The sequence below is a fragment of the Lycium ferocissimum genome, unplaced genomic scaffold (assembly GCF_029784015.1).
Source record: "Lycium ferocissimum isolate CSIRO_LF1 unplaced genomic scaffold, AGI_CSIRO_Lferr_CH_V1 ctg105, whole genome shotgun sequence".
Classification (NCBI taxonomy): Eukaryota; Viridiplantae; Streptophyta; class Magnoliopsida; order Solanales; family Solanaceae; genus Lycium; species Lycium ferocissimum.
In genome coordinates, this window is record NW_026713343.1 from 71341 (window position 1) to 90725 (window position 19385).

Sequence of the window (19385 nt, forward strand, 5' to 3'; positions counted from 1 at the left end):
CTAACGGCAACGCTGAGTTTGATCCGGAGACACTTGATCAACAGATCTACTTCTCTTTTCTAGGATCAGCCACATTCGATGCAATCCCCTCGGTCTGAAGAAAAGACCGATCATACTCATGCTCATTTGATCATACCCTCGTCCCCCGGTCTCACCGATCTAGCATATATCCGATTTTTACCGTATACAATTAGATAACTCAGTACAAATTCCATACAAAGACCATAGGAAGTCATTTTTCATTAAAACATATATAAACTTGGTACAAAATTAAAAAAGGATTAATGTGTCACAACTTATTTAGTATGCTAAATGGCTACTAGAGGCCAAGAACACGACATTATAAGATCCCCTTTAAGAAAGAAACACTTTAATATTATGTGTGACACTAAATCCTTAATCTCTATTAATTACTCCATCATGATATCTTCTTCAATCAAAGCTTCAGTCAGAGTTTTTGCTTCCTCAGTGTAAGTTGTTTCAGCTTCATTTGAAATATTCTCATCAAATACACATGGCTTAGTGCATAGGCACCTTCTTTGGAGTTTGCTACAATGTCCATCAGTAAACTTCTCCTTGATGCAAGCTTTTCTACATGGCGAGTTGGTAATGCATAATCCTGTGAAAGTCTCGCTTTTTGCTTAGCAAATGTTCTGAGCTTGTGCCTCTACAAATCATTCACAAGTACTTACAAATGTTAGAAAAAAAAAGACATAATGTTTGAGTCACAATTCGTATTTCACCCAAATAGTTGAATTTTTTTTAAGGTTAACCACAGTTGGTAGTAATTTGATTCAGATGTTAGAATTAACACACGCAAGATATTTAGAGATCAATAATGAATAAGTAAATAAAAGAAAAAAGTAAACTTATGCCAATTGTAGATTAACAACAGTCATGAATTTCTTCGTTCCCCCAGAATGAATGAGAACTTGATGATAAGATAATAATGATAATGATAATGATAATGATAATGATAATGATAATAGTAATAAGCAGAGAATAATCAGTAATAGTCTATTTTTCAGTCAGTCTTGGATACCTAGATATACAAGTGAAAATCCTATTTATAGGTGTCTGGTCCTATATAGGGTTCTTCCCGTTATATGCATGTAACGACAATCATTAATTGCTGAATTAATGATTGTCATTTAATTCTTGGACTCTGGTCATTAGAAATCATTTTGTCGTTACTGTATTAACTCTACTTAATGCGCAATCAAGAGGGTTTTGTGTGTTGTTTTCGTTGATGCTCTCTTCGTTGACCTTAATGTCGGTGTCAGCTATTTTTTCGAAAATGCTTTACTCGGCATTATCATCGGGTTTCCCTTTGTCATTATATAAACTGACACGTGTCAAATACATGTTGGTCCATGTGTTAAGTGCGATTTTTTACCCATACAAATAGTCCCTCAATTTTTCGGGTTCATCACAAAGATGTTCCTGAGAAATTATCTTGCCGATTTTCGTCAACCTTCCCTTGATTCGACATTTGAATCTTTTTATCGTAGACTAGGAAACGTTGTAACTGACGTTAGATAGTGGCCCACTGACATGATGGGCACGTGGCATAATCGCAGAAGTTGAAAAAACTCGCATTAAATGACGAAGTCAGATGTGGGGCACGTGGCTGTTACCATGCCCTTCATTTTCTCGTTGTTTCTCAAGGTAATGATGGCGATTTTATCTTCCCTACAAAAGTTTAAATTTACCTTTTCACTATTTCATCTCAAATTTTCCGCTCCAAAACTTTCAACTTCAAATTCCTTTGCTTCTTTTTCTTCTTCAATTTCTTCGATTTCTTCAATTCTTAATCATGTCTTCTCCTTCATCTTCTCAAAATATTTTACCAGAAAAGACCGTCATTGTTGACGCTTTTCCTCCCCATGTGGGCGCCGAAAAACCTAAGAATAGAATGCCTTCCAAAAAATTTATGGGTGATGCTATTGTTGCTGCTTCTCCCAAGCCTTCTTCTTTAATATCTTCTGGTGCTGGTGAAGTTGAAGTTGGAAAGTTAAATCTTCCTTCTGTTGATAGTGTGCTCCCTAAAAAATTTTCTCACACTACTGACTTAAAGATTGCAAACGAACATAAGACTGATATGGAAAGAATGGCTATGGTGTCTGGGATTAAATCCCATATTACCGAAGACCTTGTTCCTTCTGTAATTGAAAGGTGTCATTGGAAGGATCACCATGTGGAGATTATTGTTCCTGAACCGGATAGACCCGCCACTTCTCATTTGCCTGGGTTTTCTGCAGTGTACATCTACCCCTTCACTATTGGATTTATTTTACGTTAATGTCGTTGATTGATCAATTATGCCGCCGTCTCTAAATATGTGTAGCGCAACTCACTCCCGGAGTCTGGCGTTTGATTCAATTATATCAACACATTGCTCGACTTGCCAATGTACAGCTTACCTTAGATCATATTTTATATTTGAACTCCCTTCGTTTTATAAGGGATTCTATGATAATGTTTAAGGCGCAGGCCTAAATAAGTTGTTCGATGATCCAAAGATAGCCATGACCATTTATGTTTTAATGAGTTTGTGTTTATTCCTACTCACCAATTAGTGAGTAGTGACGTCGAGTCTTTTTCGGAGAAATGGAATGCAAGAGCTTTTAATCCCGAGCTAAATATTTCGGAGAATATTTGTGCATTTACAGAAACAATAATCTGATTCTCGACAAGTGCTAGAACTTGGGAATCAATGGCGGTGCAATGGGGTATTCGTATTTTGGACGATTCCGGAAAGAATAAAGGTATTTACTCTTATTAATCTTCTTTTTTTTATCACAATTATCTTTATTGTCTCTATTTTGTCAAGTCGTTCTAGTAAAAGGAGATCATCATCAAGAGCTTTGATTCTTCCAAATAATGATGACTCGGCATTGGATAATATCCGTTCTATTGTTAGAAAGAGGTCGAGTGCGGAGGTGGAAGGCTCAAAGGATGTTGGTAAACCTGTTCTCAAGAAGAGGAGATTGAAGAAGCAATCTTCTTCTAGTCCTTCCGTGATTGCGAAGACTGAAGGTAGGCGTAGCACTGAAAGTACAGATTCGAGGAAGAATCGCCTTTAATTTTGAGGAAAAGAAGAAGAACTAACTTTTCTCTTATTGATGTGACAAATGTCTCAGAGGTATCTCCGATGAAGGATTCTCAAGATTTATCTAGTATCCTTGAAGTTCCTTCTCAGGAAAAAGATTCATCGGCTACTCTCCCTGAAGTGGTGACTATTGATGATGTTTCCGAGGCAGCTTTCCAAAGCACATGCGTCGTTGTTGATATAACCGAGACTGACGTTTCTGGGGTGGAGATTGCCGATGTTCCCAAAGTTGATGCCTCTCGGGATGAGGTTGAAGGTTTTTCTAAAGTTGACATTTTCCTGTGTGATACTACAACTCCTTCAGATCGATCTTCTGATCATGCAGAAGGAAAAAGATATGTTCAAAAGGATTCACATGAAGCTGTTACTGGTGATAAAGCTCTTTGGGCTGATGATCCCGCAGTCAAGTGGATGCAATCTTTTGTTCCTCTTACTGTTAATCATAACCGATCTTTCAGTTTATCTGATGAGGCAAATTTGTTGGCTAATCCTCATGTGATGAGAACTTTTGCCAATAATTTCACAGGACCAAAAGAACATGTCGTTCTAAAGGATATGCCTACATATCAGATGAACATGATTTCTTTAGGGCTTATGATCCAGGTATGTTTCTTTTCATCTTTCTCTATAGATTTTCCTCTACTAAATTTTTCTCATACGTTATAACTGTTGATAATCTGCTCGCAGGCTCAGACTTATTTGGCAGGAAGTCTTGAGCGTTCTGAGGGTAAGTCCAAACACATTGATAAACTCAATGAAGACAATGTCGCTCTAGCTCAGGAGTTGTCAGCTTTAAAAACAAAGCAATCTTGCTCTAATGCGGAGTTAAAAGAAGCCAAATTTGAAAAAGCAAATGAGGAAATCCAAAATCTCCGAGATAGATTGTCTTCTCGGAATGCTGAATTCGCTGACCTTGATGCAAAGTTTCAATCATTACAAGTTAAAAGTATTCAAGATTCTGGGGATCTACTAGAGCTTTGATTGACTTATATCAAAGTAATAAAGACATAGTTGCAATTGAGGAGAAGCATACTGAGAAAGGTCTCGAGATGAAAACTTCATTGGAGAAGAAAGATAGATTTATTACTAAAATCTTGAGAAAACTATAAGATCTACAAGAGCGAGGGAGGCAACTCATGTACCGTAAAGACAAGTATAAGCAGAAGGCCAAGCGATTGGAAGAAGCCCATGCCGTAGAAAAGCAAAATGCTGTTAACCTGGCTGTCCTTGAAACTTGCTTCAATTTTCTGAAAGGCCTTGATCTTTTCTCATTTGATCATGTCAACGCCCTCGCTATTGCTGAGCAAAAACTAAAGGATGCTCGTGATCTTCTTGGTGATATGTTTAGCAACGAGAATGCTGAGGAAGAAGATGACAAAGAGGAGGTTGAGGAGGAAAGTGATTCCGGGGATGCGGGTGATAATTTGCTTTTTAAAAAGAAGATTCCATCCGACGATGATCATATTTAGATCATTTCAGAGGCTCCTGCATTTCTATTCCCCAATGTTTGATTATTTCTCTTACTTTTGGTTCGTTTGGGTTTGGCTATTGCTTTGTAGAAATTTTGTTTTGTGTTTGACTTCGTAATGAATGAAGCTTTTGTTTATCCATTTTTCGTCTTTCCCTTTTTATGATAAATCTCTTGTAAGATTTCTTTGGTTAGAACCTTTCCCGGGTTATCAGTCCATTCCAGAATTCCAACCTCAAAATACTTGTAAGGGGATTTGTAATTTTGCCACAAACATATTCGGGAAGATGGTTGGGCATCTTATTCATTACGAATAAATTCCTTCACTCTTATTGCCGAAAAAGAGGGTCTCACTTTAAGGAGAAATTTGTTCTACTTTGTGAAAAAGAAAGTTTAAACAATTTATTTGTCTCTTAGTCACAAAGTAATTTAAAATATAAAAGGCAAAAATACCTTAAGTTGTTGATGATTTCACCGAATGGAGTTTATCCTTGTCCGGAATCTCCAAATATAAAGATTTCCTCTATGGATATTGGAAATAATGTCTCATTGATGTAATCCCGTTAGTCCCTAGTTTAAATTTTTGGAGTCGGAATTCAAAAACATGATATTAACTGATTCGGGAATATCAAAAGATCGGAATCTTTTGCCATATTTGGTATTTGAAGGGGCATCATGCAATTAAATTGCAAGATTCTTTCATATTGAATAATTTTTGTAACGCTTGTATTCAATGTTTTGCCGTTATGGCGTTGCACATTTCGCATTTATGTTTATTACATGAACTGTTGTCATTTATGTATATAACCCCTTCTTCTTTTCGGCGAAACGGTTCGGTTCCCGTGGACTCTCCTAAATGGCGGAAAAATAGGATATGACTAAGACTGATAAGACAGTTTAGTTTTCCGATGATCCTCTTCGATTCGCATAACGTCTCATAATTATTTGTCATAAAGACTGCTTTTTATTGGAAACATTAGTTCCAACCCTTTGTATTCCTCTTTTGAATTTATATAAGGAAGAGAATCATTGATCAAATATCTCACATTCTTCTTTCCTTTCATAAATCATTTAAAGCAAGAATTATTCTCTGCAGTCTTTTCATATCTTTTCTTAAAATGTGTCTTCTTCTTTTGATAAAAATCCTTCTAAAATTCCATCTAATCCTTTTGAATTGGAGACTCTGGCTACTGCTTTTCTTCCAACTCGTTCTGACTATTCCAATGATTTTGGAATTTTCCAACACTCTTCTCCCATAGAGAATATTGACTCCTCTATTGCTTCTGAAAATATCGCTTCAGTTGCTCAGGAGTGTGGTTTGGGTCCTGACGTCATTTTAGCTATTAAGGGACAAAACTCCATAACCATGTTGATGGTTTTACTTTAATGCCTATTTTTCCTTTTCTTATTGGGTTTCTGTTACCCCATTCCTCTTGTTATTGAGGAATTTTGTCGCCGATACAATGTGTGTGTTGGCCAAATTGCTCCTGATACCTGTCGATTATTTTATTGCCTCCGATTTTTAACCCTTAAGGCTAATCTTCCTTTCACCTTGGATCACCTGATCCATCTATACATTTCTTTTGTTTTTCGAGGTGGCTTGATTCATTTGTTTCCCCGTGGAGAACACAACCTAATCGACTCTATCGATTCCGGCGACGTGGACCGATTAAAACAACTTGTCAAAGTTAGAACAGAACTACTCCATTGCCCCTCCGATGATGTTTTTCCGGAGACATGGAATCCAACTCTGAATCCTGTTAATCCGAATGAGATTGCAGACATTCTTGATTGGATCACGGGTTTGTTGGGAGCCTCTCGGGATGTTATACGTTCTTGGAGAAGTTTAAGGCTTCTTCCCTCAGTTTTTCCTTTAGAAAGGCCCGGACCTTCAAATAGAAAACGAAAGAGGGATATAATCATAATAGAGGATGATGACGAGGAGATTCAAGCTAATATTGGTCATTATATTGCCCCTCCTCTGCCTAATCCCGAGATATCAGTGAGAGGAACATCCCCGAAGAGTGTCAACCATTTCTATCAAGAGAGCTCTTCAGGATCCTTCCCGTTACCAAGAATGTCCCATGGTAATGCGGAGTTATCCTTAGGTCACTTATTCGAGATACTACTACGAGGTTACTCCCTTGTTGCGGCTTCTTCATCATATCTTTGCTAAAACGAGAAAAGAAAATGAGCAGCTTAAGATAAAAAATAAAATAAAAAATAAAAATAAAAAAGCTTAAGTCTGACCTTCCGAACTCTGACTCTGTTGAAGCTGCTTTGATGTTGCGCCTAGAGGATGTTGTTTGTGTGTTACAACATAGGGATAATGCAATGCAAGTATTGAGCACATCCTACATGGACCTTCAAGAGCGGTTTAAAAGTGTTGAAGCTTCTCGTGAACGTTGCTACTCCCGATGCAAGCTACTGCGCCTTGAACGTGATGTGGACATCCTTAAATCTCTAAAAGATGCTTTTTAAGAAGCTCTCACTCCAAGTTTTAATTTGGCTGCATCTCTTTGTTATATCCCGCATTTTGTACGTCGGAATATTTTAAGACAATCGCGGGAAGTTAAGGGCAAGGCCATTCTTCGATTTTGTTTGAATGCGCAAGTCGCTTATAAATATTATTGTCATGGAATATTGAGGGCAAATGTGGAATTTAGAAGTTTCTATTAGTTCATGAATTTTTGGAAAAGCCAATGTGGTCGTGGGTCCCACTTGTGCCTTGGCCACTTGTTGCAAGCCATGCAATAAACCATGTATTCACCTTATGCTTTGGTGGCCAAAAGCATATTGTGGACAAAGATGACAAGGCAAGAATTCATCTTTTGTCATTTGGAAAACTCTAGAAATTTGAAGAAAAATTTGGAGGGAAAAGAAAAAAAAAAAAAAAAGGGGAGCACATGGCCGGCCATGTGCTTGGCCATGTGCATGGTCATGTGCCATACTAGTATATATATATGGAGAGATGATTAAAGAGGGCAAGTTTTCATCATTTTAAGTTCTAGAAAATTCAAGAAAAGAGGGAGAAAAGAGAGAGAGAGTCACGGCCAAGAGCTGGCCGAACTGCTCCCTTGGAGGTGATCATAGAAAAATTATTTTTCTTCTAGTTTTCTACTAATTGGAGGGTCCTCGTCGACGTGGAATAGTTGTTGGAAGAAGAGAACCATTCGTTTTGCAAAGAGCAAGGCCTAGCCGAGAAGAGGAGGTGAAGGAACAAGGTATGATTCAATCTCATTTTTCATATATTATGAGTGATTTGTGTATGTTGTGAAGCATAAAAATGAATGAAAGTCATGGAAGTGGGGAGGTTGAAGTGTAGCCGTGTGGATATAGGTGTTGGCCGTGTGGTGTATGGAATTGGAATGGAAATGGATTAATTTTGTTTAGTATGTTAGTTGTGTGTTGTGATCCTTGCAATGTAAATGAAGGGTAAAATGATGTAAGTTTGCATTGAAATGGAATGTAGAAGCTTATGTCGTTTTAGTATGATTTCATGACATTATGGAAATTAAGTGCTAAGGTGCAAATTATGATGATTGTGGATGAACTTGGAAGACGGAAACGTGTTATGAATAAGTATGCTAAAGATTAGAAGCTTTGGATGAATTATGGCTTTGATGGGAAGTTTGTATATCTTGTGAACATTTTGTGGAAATGATATGAAATGATTTAGAATTGTATTGGAATGATCTTGATTAGTAAATGAATATGAGAATGTTGGTATTGAGTTGGAAATATGAAGTTAGAATGAAAGCTATTGCACTATGTTGGAAAGAAGACTAGTTATGCTATATTGTGTTTCATAATGATTGTTTGTGTTGTTGGGTTGTTGTTGTTGATATATTGGGCCGAGCTAAGTCTCGGGGATGCTATATGTATAGGGGAAATGCTGCCAAAATTTCGGTAGACAAACATGAATTTAAGTTGAACTCTTGGAAGCTACAACTCACGATTGGTAAACATGACCATTTGTAGATTTTGGAGAAAACGGGATTCGAATTTGGAGAAGCTTAAGAAGCGGAAAAGGTATGTAAGGCTTACCCTTTCCTTCTCTTGGCATGTCCTAGATGTGATAGGCTATGATTTGAGCCTCGGGGATGACTCTACTCTTAGAAATCCGAGCTTATATTTATCCCTTTTTCATTCAAGATAATTGAACTAAATAACTTACGCTTTTTTGTAAAGAAATGTTCAAACGTCCGTAACTTTTGAAAATGAAAGCGGAATGCCTTGAAATCTTCGAGGATGATCCAATGGCACATAATGACCACGTTTTTATGTTCGTTACCCGACTTGACCCGAGGTGGGCCCACGGTCCCGAGATTTAATTGTATTGTTCTATTTACCTTATTTCCGTAAGATAACTAAGGAAACCTTTGACTATTTTTCCGAATTTGATATAAGTGTCTGGTAACTCGGATATGAGCATTCTGGTTCTACTATTCTGATATAAATGCTTCGGTACGAATGATCTGATTTAAGTATTTTGATATAAGTATTCCGATGTAAATATTCTGATATAAGAATTCAAAAATAAATATTCTGATATATATGTGTTCTGACATAGGTATTCTGATCTAAGTATTTTGGTGTAAGCATTCGATATGATAACTCCGATATGAGTACTCCGTATGAGCGTCCGATATAAGTATTTCATATGTGTATTCGGATATGAGTCTTCTGACCCGCGTATCCTGATATGAGTGTGCTCTGTAAGCCTTAATGTTCTCCACGTACGATCTCGGATCGCTTAAAAAGTCCGAAGAGGTTTCTGTATTTCAAACGCTCATAACTTCCCGATATTAATTTGGAAGAACCGAAATTCATTTCGAGCTTTTGAATGTCGGTTGTACGTATTCATCGAGTCCGGATTTATGTGCATATGGTTTCTCACACTCGCGTGCAAGGCTCAATGTATCTCGTTCCCGCGTCCGGGCCGGGATCCGTTATCGTGCGCATGCCTCCGTATATGTATCCGTTCACCGGCGTCCCGGCCGGGTTACGTTATCGTGCGGGTTCCACCGCATTATTCACCGCGTCCCTCATAGGCGGGCCGGGCTCGTTTTTATGTATATGATATTATGATCCGATGATATGGGGACGGTGGCCGGGATGGCATATGATCCGTCCGTTCACCGCGTCCCGTACTAGAGGGCGGGTTCTCGTTACCGCGTCCCTCACATCGGAGGGCCGGGACCGTTATCGGCATATCTTTATGATGATATATGACCGTTATGCATAACTGTGGTCCGAAAATAAGTATTTTGATATTCTTGGACAAGGTCCGCATTTTTTTTTGTACTTCCGACTCGATGACGATTTTGTCGCGTCGACTTTTACATTTCGGTTTTGATAAGGCTCGCTATTATGCCTCCATAACTTCGACTTTGATTACGAATACGTCGATATATCTCCGTACGTCCGGCTCGTTCACGGATCTATCCGGTATACTTCGTAGGTCGACTCGACCACGAATCTGTCCGACACAGCTCTGTACGTCTGACTCTGATTACGGGTCTGTTCGATATAGCTCTGTACGTCTGCGTCCGATATATGACCTCGTCTGAACATTCTGTACGTTCTGCCCTCCGTCTGACGTGTGACATCACCGGTGCGCTCTGTATTTTCTGCACCTCTTCGGACATGCGATCTGTAATTGTAAAATAAGCATTTTTGTACTCGGACTGACTTACTTACCTTCTGTACTTCTTCTGGTATATGGGACAGGTATGTCTGATTTGTGTCTGAGAATAGGCGTCTGGCATTTTGACTAATGTACTTATCTTTTAGTCCTGTTTGTTGATTATGGTTCGTTTTCCGTATTGCATGCCTTACATGCTCGCACATTTTCCGTACCGACCCCCCTCGTCTTCGGGGTGCGTTTCATGCCGTGTGTACTCCCAGATAGCCGAAGTTATTATAGAAGATGTCCCGAGCCAGAGATGGCAAGCTCCATTCTCCCGAGGGGTCGCCAAGTCGAGTTTGTTTGTTATGATTTCGGAGTTATGTTAGAGACTTTGCGACGCGTCGTGGGTAGTTAGTTGTCGGTCTGTAAGCGGCTCCGTCAGCCGATATGTTGGTCTGTGTTATATACTGAATTTTGTATGATTATAGATTTGTTCGAGTTGAAGGCTACGAAAAAAAAAATCTACTATGTATTTTATCTTATTTGATTTAAAAAGTTTGACGTGATTTTATGTGCAGCAAGAGTCTGAGGGTTCGCTCGGCCCTAAATAAGGGTCGGGTGCCCATCACACCCTAGTAAGGTCGGGGTGTGACACTCTTCAAGTTGCTACCAACGAGTTTCACGTTGCATCGGCATCTCATAAAGACTTGGAAGATTCCAGAGAAGGTTCGAGATTAGAATCATTCTCTCCTCCAAGAACGTTAAGAATCTTGAAAAAATGTGTGCTGATTTGGTTCGTGGTGCCATCTGATAATTCTAATCTTGGTCACCATTGCTGATTCTTAGATTCCTGCCATCTTTAAGTAGAAGAGTTGATCCATGTATACTTTTAGTATTTTCGAGTATCCGTCTATTGTATTTTCCCTGCTTTGAATAAACTTTTTGCCCGAATCATTTTACGAGTGTGTTTTCTCATTTTCATTGTTTTTTAAACAATAACGTAGAATTGAATTTTCTTTGAGAAATGTATGATCCTATAGTAGATTTAAATAACCGGGGTTATAGCTGATATAATCACTCCATGAATCGGGATCATGTTCGTGTAATGTTCATCGATGTGCGACTTTGAAACCATACTGAGACATTGTTTAATGTTCACCAATGTGCCACTTTGAAACCATACTGAGACAACGGCATCGTAATTTTGAGTAATTTGCAATTTTATCGAGTTGACTTGCAGTCCCTAGTGTGTACATACAGACTGACAGTCCCTATTCATAGCCCCCCATTATTTGGGTGTGAAGTATGAATATTCAAACAATGTAGTATGTATGCCATTCCCGTATATCCTTCTTACTGCCTCTTCCCGGTAAAACATAATCGGGATGGGTAAAGGGTACAGCTCGTAGAATGTGTCTCTGCATTAGGAATAATATAGCTTCAAATTGCTTATGTTGGCGTTGATCTTCCCGTTTGCTCCTAGATTGTTTTTATTCGGAATCGTAGTTGCTGTCATATCTGAATGCAAAAATAGAAGAAAATACCAAAGTAATAACGCTTGCGTAAACAGAAATAAAACAGAGATCAAACTACAAAGCCAACCGTAGAATTCTCACAGACGGCGCCAAACTGTTTGAGTCAAAATTCGTATTTCACCCAAATAGTTGAATTTGTTTTAAGGTTAACCACAGTTGGTAGTAATTTGATTCAGATGTTAGAATTAACACACGCAAGATATTTAGAGATCAATAATGAATAAGTAAATGAAAGGAAAAAGTAAACTTATGCCAATTGTAGATGAACAGTCATAGATTTCTTCGTTCCCCCAGAATGAATGAGAACTTGATGATAAAATAATAATGATAATGATAATAGTAATAAGCAGAGAATAATCAGTAATAATCTATTTTTCAGTCAGTCTTGGATGCCTAGATATATAAGTGAAAATCCTATTTATAGGTATATGATCCTATATGGGGTTCTTCCCATTATATGCATGTAACGGCAATCATTAATTGCTGAATTAATGATTGTCCTTTAATTCCTTGACTTTGGTCGTTAGAAACCGTTTTGCCGTTACTGTATTAACTCTATTTAATGCGCAGTTGAGAGGATTTTGTCTGTTGTTCCGTTGATGCTCTCTTCATTGACCTTATCGTCGGTGTCAGCTATCTTTCCGCAAATGCTTTACTTGGCATTATCATCGGGTTTCCCTTCGTCATTATATATACTGACACGTGTGGACTACATGTTGGTCCACGTGTTAAGTGCGATTTTTTACCCATACACATAATCAAAAGAAATATTCACTACTAAAAAATAGGAGTTAGCGATAGACAAATTTCGTAGTTAAACAACAACATTCATTGGTAATCCTATTTAGCAGCAAATTAGCAACAGATAAACCACGAGTTATTTTGACAGATCAGCGACGAGCTTCGTAGCTAAATATATTTTTTATGTAGTGATTGGTTATATACTATTTAGAGGAATACAATAAACAAGTTTTTTCATGATATTTCAAAGCCACCAATAATATCTAGAGAACTTTTGAACTGTGAATAAATTTACTGTCCTTAAAGAAAAATTATTATTGGATACACTTTCGAGGAATACATAAAAGTTTCGTCATGATTAGTTCCTCAAAGCCAACACAAGAAACCATTGAAATACAGTAATATTACGCATTATTTTTTATTATTTGTATGAGGATTTAATTTAGGGGAATAGATGGAGACAAACCATAGGCAACAAAAAGCATCATTGCCAAGACCAGAAATGCCATGAAGCAAACGGAGCGAGCCATAGAGATCTCTTTGAAGTTTGAATGAGTGAAAAAAGATAGGAAATATTAATAAGAAGAAGTATTGCAATTCAGAGTTGTGAATGAACACTAACACAATAGAGGTATTTCTATGCAGTGACCTCATGGACCATAGTCTTACAAGTTTTTTGGTCAATTTATCCTTCTTTACATTTTTGAAATCCCACAATGGGAAGTTCAACTAATTAATTCAAATTTGCATGTGCGAATCCTACGTACTATGGTATGTAAAAACATTTTCCTTTCAAAATGTGATTGTAGAGACCTCTGATTAGGATAAATGAATACTTACAATGTCATCACAACCTTTGATAATAGTAGTTACTAGTAATTACTACATTCCGTCACAAGCAGAGCCATGTATTATCCCAATGGGTCAATTTTATCATTTATTATATTTTTGGTCCGCTCATATCTTTACTGTTAACAAATTGTGTCGTGTTTGATTATATTATTAATTGAGCTTCAACATGAAATTAGTGAACGTGTTCAAATTCTTCGCGAAGAAAAAGCTTAAACTTTACCCCTGGAATTTCACTATGGCTTGAAATTATGCTAAAGCTGGAGCTCCATTAGGAATCAAAGTCAAACATAAAACTTTTTCCTGTACCAGTGGCGGAGCCAAGTAGGGGCGGAGCCATGTTGAGCCTAGGGGTTCATCTGAACACCCTTCGATAGAAAATTACATTATTTATATATGGTTAAAATTATTATTTTATGTATATATAGTAGATGTTGCACCCCTTTTGGATTCTTTGTGTGTTTGTTTTTTAATATTTTGAACACCCTTAGTTAAAATCCTGGCTCCGCCACTGGAGCCAAGTACTTCGCTGTAAAATTACACTATTTAGTTATATCACATTTTTAGTTTTATGTCTATATATTACATGATGACTCACCTTATTTTCAACGTGCGTCTATTTTTTTTTTTTAATATTTTGACACCTCTTAATAAATTTCTGACTCCAGCACTGCCCGGTACATAAGCAAATTTGAAGCTTTCCCTCCCCCCCCCCCCCCACAACCAAAACCCCCAACCCCTGTACGCTTAATGAAATCATTTACAATCACATAAATAAATATAATTTATTTTAGACAATATGATTCGGAAAAAATATTATTTCTTAAGCATCATAATAAAATAACAGCGTTACATAAATTGGGAGGGGTAAAGTAATAGTTAGCCAATAGGCACGTTTTTTGCAGTCAAGTAGTAAAGACATACTCTTATTAACCCCACCTGCTCAGGCACGTTTTTTGCAGTCAAGTAATAAAGACATACTCTTATTAACCCCACCTACTCTATTGTGACAAAGTTTGTTGGAGTAATTGTACCTGTACGACCTTGTTGGAGTAATTGTACATGTACGACCTGACATATGTCACATGAGCATGATTTTATGTTCCACGATATTTTTTTTATAAGTTTAAGAGAAAAGACATCATTTGACTGTCAATCTTGACACGTAAAATTGATTAAAGAACTAAACTTAACTTGTATTTATTTACCCCCCTTAACAACTTTCATCTTAATTAAATACAACCCCAAATGCTGACGTGGCAAAAAAAAATAAAAAATTAAGAGAGTGAAAAATATAAAAAGGTGGGCCCGCTGATATATATATATATATATATATATATATATATATATATTAAAAATAAAATCAAAATGCACCCCCACCCCCACCCGCTCCTCTCCACCTCACCCCACAGCCCCGGCCCTCTTCTTCACCAAACAACCCCGCTCCCACCACCATCTTCTTCTTCACACCCCCCCCCCCACCCCACCCCACGCCACAGCCCCTCCCTCACCACCTTCGTCTTCTTCACAACCCCCACCCCACGCCACAGCCCCGCCCCCACCACCTTCCTCCTCCTCCTTCTTCTTCTTCACAAATTCCTCTTTCTCTCTATATTCTCATCATTCTTTTCTTATCATTTTCACCATTTTTTGGTTTCTTGATTTTGATTTTTGTTTTCTTTCAAAAATAAAGTTATGGAATAATGATTCTGAAAGAAATGGGATTGCTAATAATAATAATAATAGCCAACAATAACAACCAAAATAACCAATTTGGACGAATTTGAGAAGGAATAGGATGAAATTTGGTGGGGTGATGATGGTGGTGGTGGGTGTGGGTTAAAGATGTGGGTGTTGTTCTTATGGGTGGTTATGGTAGGATGAGGAGAAAGAAGAAGAAAGAGAAAAATAAAAAATGAAGGGTTGGTAATTTTTGACATGGCAATGACGTGGTGAGGATGACGAACTGAGCTATGTTCAATCATGGCGGCGTCGGCGGCGGTGCGGAGGCGGCGACAGCGGCGGAGGTGGCGGCAGCGGGGGGTTGAGGAGAAAGAAGAAGAAAAAGAAAAGGGGGAAAGAAGAAGAAAGAGAAAAAAATAATAAAAGAAAAATAAAAAATGAAGGGTTAGTAATTTTTTATATGGAATGACGCAGAACGATGTGGCAATGACACGCGAACAGTAATACACCTCTCATTGTGAGAGTGGTATTATTTTTTCAGGGTGGTAAATAATTAAAACGAAAGTTGTTAAGGGGGCTAAATAAATACAAGTTAAATTTAATTGTCAAATTGAATTTTCGTGCCAAGTTTAAGGGTCAAATGATGTATTTTCTCTAAGTTTAATCGTCTTAAAATTAACTTTAAATTTGTTTGAAATATGTCAATATTGAACAATGACTTTCAATAATTTGATGTAGCTTAAATAACAGGACAAAAGCTGATTTTCCAATTCACAATGCAATTCCTACAAAGCTATTTGACTAATTATGAAATTTAAGAGACTTGCGAAGTTGTGATATATAAATTAAAGGCCAACACAGCCTCCTAAAATTGACACAAAATTTTATTTAAATATTTCAACTTAACCTTTATCTATTGAACACTTAGTGTATATTAAATTTGTACCCATTAAACACTATATGCTGACATGTAATAATAGGTACAAATTTATTATACATTAAGTGTTCAATAGATAAAAGGTTAAGTTGAGGTGTCCAAACGGGATTTTTTATCAACTTTAGGGAGCTGGGTATGCATTTGCCCTAAATTAAATACACATAATGTACCAAAGATATCCTTTTAGATGAGTAGTACCGAGAATTCTATATATTTTTTCATTCCTCTCTTCTTGCATAAGAATATTTTTTATATCAAATGGTCTCAAAAAGTCATGTAATTAAGCGTAAACAGGGATGTTAAACTTTTTTGGCATGATACATAATTGATCCCGTTCAGCTTGCATGCAAATCTCTTTCACATCCAGGAATAGTGGTATTTATGGACATTCGCATTGGAATTTTGAGTAATTCGAAATTTGTATCCTTCAACTTTAATTATGATTTAAAATTATTCTCAAATTGAAGCTTCCTTCTAAGTCGAGCACAAAAAACAAACTATTTTCCTACACAAAGAGATATATTAGACCAAAAATTTAACATATGACAAAGTTGTTCAACAATACATAGCAAATGTGATACTTCAACACCCCCCCTCCCCCCCCAACCACCAAAAAATAATAATAAGTAAGACTAGACGTGGCATTCAAATTTTATGGGAGCTCCACATGCTCTAGCGACTCGTGAAAGAAAGATGTTTAATATTACCAATAAGGTCGATGTTTGAGCGATAAATGCTCTTTTATTACTATAAAAATTTAAAATTTATTACAAACTTCATCATTAATCTGTCGCTAAATTGTTCTTGAATAATATGTAGTTAATTTATCGCTAAATAGGATTAACGATAGACTTTGTAGTTTAGCTAAAAAATTAATCAGTCATTTTTGCCAGTTCATCCTTAATTAGAGGTTTCGAATCGAACCTGGATATGGTTTTGTTAGGGAATATTTTACCCCCAATACTAGACTTTTCGATGTAACTTTGAATTTAATCGAACCTCGCTATGAATACTTCACACTGACAAAAACTAAAAGAAAGATGTTTAATATCAGCCCTTTTCTTTGTGAACATTCAATCCTAAACGTACAACCTTATATGCTGTCACATGATATAATCACATGCTGGTAGAACTTTAATTTTGTATTTCGTGAATACATTTATTCAATGGCTTGCCAATAGACACGTTTTGATCTAACATTCAAGTGAAAAAGTGTACTCCTGTTAATTAGGCGAAGCTACAGTTCTATTTTACGAATTCAGCACAATATAATAGCTTTAATTCATACTTTTTCTTGTTTATAATAATTTATTTAATACGTATAAATAAATAAATCGAAACTCAATAAACTATTTTTTTTCTAGAAAACAAAACGTAAATTTAAAATTCTGAATATTTCACTGGTAGGTTACCAACCCACTCCATTGTGACAAATTTTTACAATACTCTATATGTACGGCCTTATGTTAGGCGGAGCATGACTTTTGGTTTTTTGTTTTTTTTACTCTGCTTAAAAACTTTTACCTAAGATACTATTATCTTCGTCCTACCTTTGGAATTTAAGGATGGAAAAAGGGTTAAATTTTCTTTTTTATTTTAAGATATTAGTCACATTTATCTTTCGTTATACTATGTGATCAGATTTATTTGCACTGTTAATAAAGTTTTAAAATTACCCTCAAAACCTAACAGATTCCTCGATTCTTAATTTTTGGAATTTTAGAAATTAAATAGGCTTAGTACTTCTATATACTTTGTCATTAATTTGTATCGAAATTCCTTTTGTACATTTCGATTTCACGGGAAAACTTTTACATGATTGTGAAAGTATTGATGTGAATAATATTTTCCGTAGTATAGGGGGTGTCAAAGGAATTTTAGTGCTAGTTGAGATGGCAAAGTTGTGACATATAAGTCAATTATACATGAAGCACTTCAATTATCTTTTCACATAAGTGATAATAAAAGTTTCACGTTACTTTTCATCTTTTCTCTCCTTATAAAAGGATAATTGTTTATGCCAAATTTTCCTACAACATAGAGCTTGGGAAGCTCGGATCTGGTCAAGTTAAGGAAATAAGACGTGCGTAAAATAATGTGAAACTCCATAATCGTCTAGGAGTTCAAACAAAATTTGCTATGAATTTTTTCAACAAATACTAAAACTCCATAATTGTGTCCTAAAGAATGAACTTGTATAGTTAAAACTCCATGGCTATGTTTTAATTAAAACTCCTGAAGTTTGAGCATGTGAAATTGAAAGACTCAAATTTCATAAAAAAATTCTAGAATTTGATAAGGCCCATGGGCCATGAGAATAAATATTAAGTTGGGCCTCCAAACGCAAATCGGCCCATTGGTAATGGCAACAAAAATGGCTTGAGTGCCATACAAAAATTCCGTCTATTTTCAATATTTAACAAAAGGAATAGGATATTTAACGATTTAACACGAAGTCTTATGGTTTACAATGTTACATGAGTTCAAATTTATATTTTTCACACAGAAATACAGTTAAAGAACTTAAGTTCTTTTTTCTTTCTATGATTTGCCTTCCGATGTTCAGAACACGCATATGGCACATAAAAGGGAAAGCACTCGACACTATGACTTTTTTGTATATTTAAGACTCAACCTGGCACATCTGGTTAAGAGTTGAGGATCTCAAATATCCCTCACACCCTGTAATGACGTTAAAGAACTAGGTTTCTTTTCTTTTTCCTTTTTTGGTTTTTCATTCAGTGTCTGATACCCACTTTAGGACCTGACTAATACGAATCCACGCTGGAAAATCTCACTTTGGAAGTAAAAGCTCCATAACAAAGAAGACTCTATATATTCATGGCTCGAACCCAGGACTTATTATATCAATAATAAATAGATATTTGTGACTCCAGCAAAACCTGATTTTTTGAGAACTAAATTATATGCCTTTCTTAACGTATGATTTTTAATTTTATATAAAAAGGGAAGAAGGAAACATTAACGAAAAGAACTTGCAATCAACTAATAAGTTAATAGGGGCTAAATCACTTTTCACGAAACCAAACTACCTTACCTATTTCTGTACTATTATCAAACCATAAGTCCAATCAAAAACCTTTCTTGAAAATTTCAGGTTGAAATGATATATTTACCCTAAGACACGTCTTGAATTTATTTTCTTAATCTCTAAACGAGTTACCTGCTACAGAAAGGGAGAAAAAGTAATCAAACAAGTGATGGTTGGCGGATTAAGATTTTAAATTTAATGAATTTAATCTTTTAGATTTTTAGTGTTCAATTCATCGTACAATTTAAATTATGAGTTCAAACTAAATATTTGTTAAAATTATAATGTAGTCTTATATATATATATATATATATATATATATATATTTCATGCCAATAATTATAAGTTCAAATGAACATGTAACCAAAAGAGTACG

At 36.3% G+C, this 19385-nt stretch overlaps 1 pseudogene; it reads right to left on the reverse strand.

Moving 5' to 3' along the window:
• Positions 1–222: 222 nt before the first annotated feature.
• LOC132041510 (defensin-like protein) lies at positions 223–13018 on the reverse strand (annotated as a pseudogene).
• Between the last annotated feature and the right edge of the window lie 6367 nt (positions 13019–19385).